The sequence below is a fragment of the Aethalodelphis obliquidens genome, unplaced genomic scaffold (genome assembly GCF_003676395.1).
Source record: "Aethalodelphis obliquidens isolate GAN/ISIS:26980383/991018 unplaced genomic scaffold, ASM367639v1 scaffold1, whole genome shotgun sequence".
In the NCBI taxonomy this organism is placed as follows: domain Eukaryota; kingdom Metazoa; phylum Chordata; class Mammalia; order Artiodactyla; family Delphinidae; genus Aethalodelphis; species Aethalodelphis obliquidens.
The window spans coordinates 95,643,883-95,652,651 of NW_020837945.1; positions in this window are offsets into that span (position 1 = coordinate 95,643,883).

Genomic DNA, 8,769 nt, shown 5'->3' on the forward strand with positions numbered 1-8,769 from the left:
AGAGCCAGATTTTACCAACTGCATGTGCTTGGCATATAGTGGATGTTCAATAAATATCTGATCAGATGGATGGGTGGATGGATGAATGAAGGGAAAAGGAAATATCATTTATTCAACAATTTTTTGTGGAGAGCTTATTATGTGCTGTAGGGGTTTAAATATCGAAAAGACCTCCCTCCATCGGAAAGATCATAGAGAATGCAGCCCTTGTGTTGAGGCTTGTGGGGTGGGGAGACTTTTGCCAGGTAGAAATGAAGGAGATGCTCGCCAGCTGGGGGATCAGCATGAGTAAGGTGTAGACTGTGGCTAACAGCTGTCTCCTGACTAATCATTTGTACCGTGCCTCCTTCAAGGAAAAGCAAGAAGCTAGTTTGACAGGAGCACATGATTTGTATTTAGAACTGTAGAAAATAATGCTGAGAAGGCAAGTCAGGGCTCACGCACAGATAGATGTGAATGTTGAACTGAACTGGCTGGCTCTCCTTGGGTGGGGCGGCAATGAGGAAATGATGAAAGTATGAATCAGGGAAGGCTGGACTTCAAGAAGCTGGGGCAGTGGCTTCATCTGCCTAGCAAGGGGCTGAGAAATTACATACACACTCCAAGTTGATTTAACATACCTAAAGGGGGAAAATATCCATACTTAAAACAACGTATGATTCTTCCTTTGAAATCCTGTCTGATTTCATCAACTTAGGAGACGTATAGTCATTTAACATGTGGACAGACAACACAAAGTTATTTCCCAGCCACTTTAAAATTTTCAACAGTAAATTTAAACAACCAAACCTAACAACATTTTATATCTATCTAACCTGAACAGTAAAAGTGCAGCTCAAGATTTTACTCGAGTGTAAAGCCACTTTGTGAAAGGAAAGGAATGACAGAATTAGGTCAAGAATCCAGTTCTCCTTCTTAGTAACAAACTAATAGCTAATCAAATGTCAACATAATGGTCATGATGTGCCTGTTTAATAAAAAGGGGGGGAAAGGTTGTTGAATTTAATGATCCATCTTTCTCTAGAACCTGTGGTTGGTCAGGATATAAACCTAGTAATATCGGGGAAACAAAGCACAAACTCCTTCAAAGAAATGTCTTTCCCCCATTCTGAAAAGAGTTGATGAACCTGAACTCCTTTACATCCCACTTGTGAATCTACTTTACAAGGGGCTACCTCTTCTCCGCATTATAAAGAGAAGCTACAGGAGTTTGAGAATCTGTCTAAAAGACTGGAGGAAATTGCTGTCCCCTTTCGCACTAGATTTTAGGAGGGCCGAGTTGTCAGTGGAAGCCCACTGAGGGTCAGCCGCACGTTTACTAATTCTGTGTCTCAGATTAAAATGTCTTTCTGGGTGGAGATGTCAAAATGTGTCTGAAGCCACAGTTGGGGTCAACTCACCGAGTCCTGGCGGCGGTTAACAGTCCACGCTGGGATTTAAGCCCTCGGGCTAGTGCGCACTCCGAAGGCCAGCTTAATTTCTTATGCTGGAGGAAAGGGCGGAGCAAATTCGCCGCCCTCCAAATTCGCCACGTCGAATTCGCACTCCATGGTGTTTAGAACAAGACTTGTCCAGGAAGGTTTTTCTATCTCAGATTTCCCCGGAGCCTCAGTTTCTCCGATACGCACGCACCTCCCGCACGCTGAGGACCCCCTGGCCTACTGGCAAAGACAGGCGCCAACCAGTGATGGCGCCGCCTTGAGACAGCCAATAATGTGTAAGTAAACAACGCGCAAGCGCAGGACAGCGTCCCAACCCGCAGGTCCCGCCCCAAGCGGGAACTTGGATGCTGTTTCCGCAAAGGAGTTTGCGTTTCTCAACTGGAGTGGTGATGGCTAGCAGAAAGCCCCTTTCGTGTACAAATTTGTTAGTCCTGTGTCTACTTTTATTGTCTCTAAGACTTTTGAGGAGAGGCTCTTGTAATTTTTCCCCCCTCAGGAGCAACTTTCTTTCTTAAAGGCTTTCCTTTTCTTGCCCGGCTTGAGTAACTCACTCGTCGTTCTGAAATACCTAGGCACTTGCCTTGTGCCATAACTACTTCTCTGAGAAAATGTTTTCGTTTTTTAGGACTTAACGCCCAAAAAGGATTAGTGGAAGTTTTGAAGACCATCAAAAGTGAACATGTATTCTGTAGCATCAACTAAAATAGTGTTAGAAATCATTAAACAGTATGCTACGTGCATGGAGTTACAAAATTCACATAGGACCTTCACAAAGACAGCTTTGGGCTTGAAGTCTTCTGAAGGCAGGTAGCTGTAATTTCTTATTCTGTGAGAACGTTTAGTGCATTTTGATACAATAAGGAAAGAAAATGGCTTGATATTAGAACTAGGAAACAGGGGCAGCCTGGATTTTTTCATTAGGGACTCCCTCTGTGCTCTTTTTTCCCGTTTTCCTGACATTGACATTGGTGGCATTGAGTAACGGGAATTGTGTGTCATGTGAATTTCCCAGGAAGTGCAGACTATGAAGGACTGTATTCATTCTGAGAAGGCTGCTCCTTGTACATCTCCTACTAATTGGTGGCAGTTGCAGGTACTTTGTCTCACTCACTCACGCTTCCAGAGGCTAGACTCTACCCTGGAAATCAAACACCCACCTTCCAAAGCAAAAACACAGTTAATGCTATGATGGCGCATAAATACCTCAACCATCTGGGCTGATAGAAGGGGCTGCAGGTCTTTTAAAGAGCAGCTATAGTCCTCATCCCATATAGGCACACCATCTAACCAGGACTCCCATTCTAGCTTTTCTCACTGTGGAAAAGAAACGTTACTGTTTAATTCATATCCAAAGTTATACATACAGCTTGTAAATTTTACTAACGTGTTTCATTTTTGTTTGGTCCTTGAGAGCTACAACTTGCTTTTTTGCAGATGGTAACTTCTGGTGTTGTTCTCTGCTTTTTTTTTTTTTTTTTCTGGTATGAACTTGCTGTATTTGTTAAAGTTTGTCTTGTGGTTTCTAATTCCCATTGGTGCACTGTACAATGGGGTGTGTAGTGTCATGAAGAAAGAAATAATATGCAGCTATGTTATGAAGTGTGTTTTATTTTTAAATGACTGTGATGTTGACAATATATTGATTTATCAAGACACTAAGGGAAAATTCTAAATTTACCAAAATGTGTATATTTTAATAAATGCATAAAGCTTTATTGTGTGCCTTTAAATTTAAAAATGTGTTTATAAAGAAAGTCAGAAACAAGTGTCTTACTATAAAATATTCATAATAATGTAAAGCTCTTACACAGGAGATGACCAATAGAAAAAAGAAAAGAAAAAGGAGCTTTCCCATAGTTTGTTACCTTGACCAGTATCTGAAGTCTGCTACTTTCTTTCCATCCTAAAATAGAGATGAATAAGTGAATCTTGCCTTAAATGTTTCAATTGTCCTTTGTAGAAAAGCCAGATAAATGAGCTCATTTTTTGGAACTAATTGCATTATTGTGGAAAATTCGTTTTCAGAATAAAAATATTTTAAAAATTACAGCTAATCGACTATTAAAACTTAAATTAGAAGAAAATGCCATCCTACCTTATAAAGTTCACTTTACTTCTGTGAAGAAACTAAAATTCCGCTTTAGCAGACTCTTGGGAGAACGTGACGTGATTCCATCTCCCTCTCACCGTTTTCCTCCAACAAGGTACAGGGCTCTCTTCCTGGGACCCTGCTCACTACGCTGCCTCATGAGTTACCCCATTCCCAGTTCCAACTCCCAGTCACAGCCGCACACCACTCCACCCTCAGCACCATGGAACATTCGAGTCATTGCCCTCCTTCATTTTTTGGACAAATTGCAGGAACATTACCTGCCTATAGTCTCAAACCCAATTCATGACAGTAGCATTCATTTATTTTACTTTTTGCTGGTACAGGTAGTGACACCTGGAGAAAAGGTAGAGGGGCGTATCAGGGTCACATATTGCCCACACCACATGAGATGCGAAGAACCTGCCATGTCTTTATCCTACAACTCCTTAATCTCCCTTGCAAAGGTTCACCCCCCTGGGTGGCAAGGGAGAGAAAAACAAACTTTAAATATATTAATTTATGGAATCACAGTTGCCTTCCAGTTTGGCCTCTTTTTAGATGACCTAGTCTCTTTGGGATAAATTCTCCATCTTCTGGATTCCCTCCCTTCCTCCCCCTTGATTCTCTCCAAAATGGCATCTGGGAACAGAGCTTATGAGATCTCCTAAGGGGGGGGAGTTGGGGTACAGATGAGAACTAGGGTGTTCTGGACCCTTAATGGACGCTGCTGAAGAATGGTTACCAGGATGGCTCCCTGAACAGATGACCACTGAAGAACGACTGGCCAGGGGGGGTTCATGATGGCATTCATTTCCAAAGTCCATAGGCCTGGCGTTTAACTCCAGAAAAGTTCCTGCACATTGATGCCTCTTCATACGGACTCCAGGCCTTTGCTGGTCCACTGAAGCCTCAGCATTTCCACATTAGAACCCGCTGCATCGCACCCCACATACCCTCCGGGCCTGGGGAACCAGGAGCACGACCTGGGGCTCAAGTAGCAGCCACTCCCTTCACTAATGACGCACTATCATTTCTGGGCTGTGTTCACGGAGGCTTACAGCAGCAACCTGCACATACGAATGATTAACGTTCCGTGACTTTTTGTGAGTCAGTTCCTGAAACAACCATTATTATTTTATTTTGAATTTTATTTTATTTATTTTTTTATACAGCAGGTTCTTATTAGTTATCCATTTTATACATATTAGTGTATATATGTCAATCCCAATCTCCCAATTCATCCCACCACCACCACCCCAGCCCCGCCTGCGCTTTCCCCCTTGGTGTCCATACGTTTGTTCTCTACATCTATGTCTCTATTTCTGCCCTGAAAACCGGTTCATCTGTACCATTTTTCTAGGTTCCACGTATATGCATTAATATACGATATTTGTTTTTCTCTTTCTGACTTACTTCACTCTGTATGACGGTCTCTAGATCCATCCACGTCTCTACAAATGTCTCAATTTCATTCCTTTATATGGCTGAGTAATATTCCATTGTATATATATGTAATATTTCATTGTATATATATGTGCCACATCTTCTTTATCCATTCACCTGTTGATGGGCATTTAGGTTGCTTCCATGTCCTGGCTATTGTAAATAGTGCTGCAATGAACATTGGGGTGCATGTGTCTTCTTGAATTATGGTTTTCTCTGGGTATATGCCCAGTAGTGGGATTGCTGGGTCGTATGGTAATTCTATTTTTAGTTTTTTAAGAAACCTCCATACTGTTCTCCATAGTGGCTGTATCAATTTACATTCCCACCAACAGTGCAAGAGTGTTCCCTTTTCTCCACACCCTCTCCAGCATTTATTGTTTGCAGATTTTTTGATGATGCCCATTCTAACCGGTGTGAGGTGATACCTCACTGTAGTTTTGATTTGCATTTCTCTAATAATTAGTGATGCTGAGCAGCTTTTCATGTGCCTCTTGGCCATCTGTATGTCTTCTTTGGAGAAATGTCTATTTAGGTCTTCTGCCCATTTTTGGATTGGGTTGTTTGCTTTTTTAATATTGAGCTGCATGAGCTGTTTATATATTTTGGAGATTAATCCTTTGTCTGTTGATTCGTTTGCAAATATTTTCTCCCATTCTGTGGGTTGTCTTTTCATCTTGTTTGTAGTTTCCTTTGCTGTGCAAAAGCTTTTAAGTTTCATTATGTCCCATTTGTTTATTTTTGTTTTTATTTCCATTACTCTAGGAAGTGGGTCAAAAAAGATCTTGCTGTGATTTATGTCAAAAAGTGTTCTTCCTATGTTTTCCTCTCTGAAACAACCATTATTAACACTTAACTTCTACAAACTTACAATTAGTTATATTAAAAATAAATGTGATAAATACTCAAAACTAATTATTTTATTACATGTAACCATTATCTATGCTCTTGAGGTTATTTACAACTGTTACATGTGTATGGGGGAAAGACTATATAATGATATGCTATTACACATTTCTTCCCAGCTCCATGTTCAATGAGTTCACATTGATAGATTGAAATCAGCCACGGTGGAAGTACTTACACTGTGCAAATTGGCACATGCTGCAAAATCAGGGTTGGTTTTGTTTTTGTTTTTGTTTTTCCAGAGAGCTGTTAAACATTTATAAGCACACCATGGCTTATATCCTTTCCAGCTAAGTATACCATAACCCTTCTGATGTTTTCAGGTGTTCTCACTCCTATCACACCCCTGCACAGAGAGCGGGGAAAGCCTGCACAGGTATTTTTCCCTCTCCGTCTTATCTCTATTTCTCCTCCTCTCTCCACCATCCAGCAAGACCCTCAGGGGCTGGCTTTCCACTCTTTTTTCCATCTGACAAGGATTCCCCTACATATTATCCTCCTTCCTGGGGGGAATAAGCCTTGTAATTTACTCTTACCCGTGGGAGGGTTGTTCATTTGCCTGTTTACAAATAGTATCCAAGAAGAGCCACAGGGCAACCCGGAACTAGGGATTATCAGGATCAAAAATAATTGAGTTGGGCTTCCCTGGTGGCGCAGTGGTTGAGAGTCCGCCTGCCGATGCAGGGGACGCGGGTTCGTGTCCCAGTCCGGGAAGATCCCACATGCTGCGGAGTGGCTGGGCCCGTGAGCCATGGCCGCTGAGCCTACGCGTCCGGAACCTGTGCTCCGCAACGGGAGAGGCCACGACAGCGAGAGGCCCGCGTACCGCAAAAAAAAAAATAATTGAGTTGATATACCAAAATACAACCTCATTACATGGGTCTTAAAGTTGAAATGTTATTTAATAACAACTACTGGCGACTATGTGGGGAAAACGGAACACTTGTGTACTGTTAGTGAGAAAGTAAAATGATGCAGCTGCTGTGGAAAACAGCTTGGCAATTCCCCAAAGTATTAAAGATAGAACTACCATATGATCCAACAATTCCACTTCTAGGCATATATCCAAAAATAATGAAAGTAGATTCTCGAAGGTATTTGTTCATAGCAGCATTACTCACCATGGCTAAAACATGAAGGGAACCCAAATGTCCATCAATGAATGAATGAATAAAGAAAATGTGGTCTCTACATACTATAGAATATTATTCAGCCTTAAAAAGGAATACAGTTCTGACACATGCTGCAACATGGAGGACATTATGCTAAGTGAAGTGAACCGGTCACAAAGAGACAGATACTATATGACTCCACTTATATGAGGTACCTAGAGTAGCCAAAATCATAGAGACAGTAAGAAGAATGGAGGTTGCCAGGGGCTGGGGGAGGGGAGAGTGCAAAGTTATTGTTTAATGGATATAGAGTTTCTGTTTTGAGTTTGGGAGAGGATGGGGTTGATATTTGCACAACAATATGAACGTACTTAATACCACTGAACTGTACTCCTAAAAATGGCTAATACAGTAAATTTTATGTTATGTATATTTTACCATAATTCTAAAAATTGAAAAAAAATTAAAAGGTTATTCTAGAGGCATCTTCTCCTTAGTCTGTAACTCAAAACCATTTTAAAAATTAAATACCCCATTAGAAATTTAAGAAATCCTTATATCCCAAACATTAAGTTGACAAACATTAAATTGACAGATTTTCCACATGTTATTTCCAACTATTAGCAGTTCACTGACTGGCAATGAGAGTATCTTCCTCCCCTTAGCCCACATGCATCTACCTGAGGATAAGTTCCTTGCATTCTCATATTGGCCTCAATCAAATTGAGAAAAACTCTAAGCTATGATGCTCAGAGAGAAAAAAAAACGCACATCCGCATTTCTATGACCTAGGAATTTGAATTCTCCAAGCTTTTATTTCATATATGTGTAAGCCTGATGCTTACCCATCAGAGCCATTTAGGGTGCTTTCAGGAAGGGATGAGCCCTCTGGAAGTCAATTAACTGGACAGGATAAGCACTGTGGCAGGCTTTCCTCCAGAGAAGGGAAATACAGATGATTTGTGACACTAATTAACTTCAAACCCAGCAACAGGAATACAATTTGGAACAGAATCCAAAGAGGAAATAGTCCATCCAAATTCAATTCTGGTGACTGGAAGACTGTAATTGAATTTCCTTCCTAGAGGAGACACTCCTCACAGGGCAGGTGGGGAGGGGGAAGGGGGTTTCCTAGCAATGAGTTTCCCTGTTCTCTGAAGCTCTGTGTTCGAAGTAGCCCCTCTAATATGCTGGAAATAAATTCAAGGTGTGGATACAATGTCCTCAGCTTTCTTGCCCAGCCGCGTTGACCTTGTACTTAAGGAGGAGGAGATTGGGCTAAGCAGCTATGGAGGAAATGGTGTGCAGGAAGGTGCGCTGTGAGCTTTGAGGACCAGCGGAGGACCCTGTGTGCTCCCTGATTGCCCAAAATGCTCCACTGGAAACCAAGTCTGGCATTCCTCAAGAAGAAAGAGATCTTCAGATGCCTTCAGAGTTAACGCCCCTTGCAAGAAAAAACACAGTGTCTTAATTCATCCACATTGACATATGAGTGACTGATATCCGTTCCTTCCCAGAAAGCAGGTTTTCACAAGTCATAAGAAAAGATTATGAGGTCTCTGGATGCCTGAGAAAGGGCTAGGGGACTCCTGGAAGGGAAATGGCACAGAAGGGGGAGGCCAGGGCCCCAAAGACACACATGGCCCCATTCACTTGACAACCTTGCCAAGAGTTAGATCTAAATACAGAAGATACCATAAACCAACCCTGATCTGATGCCCTCAAGATCACACTGAGGGGAGAGATGGCTGGTGTGGGGCAAAGAGGCTTGAAC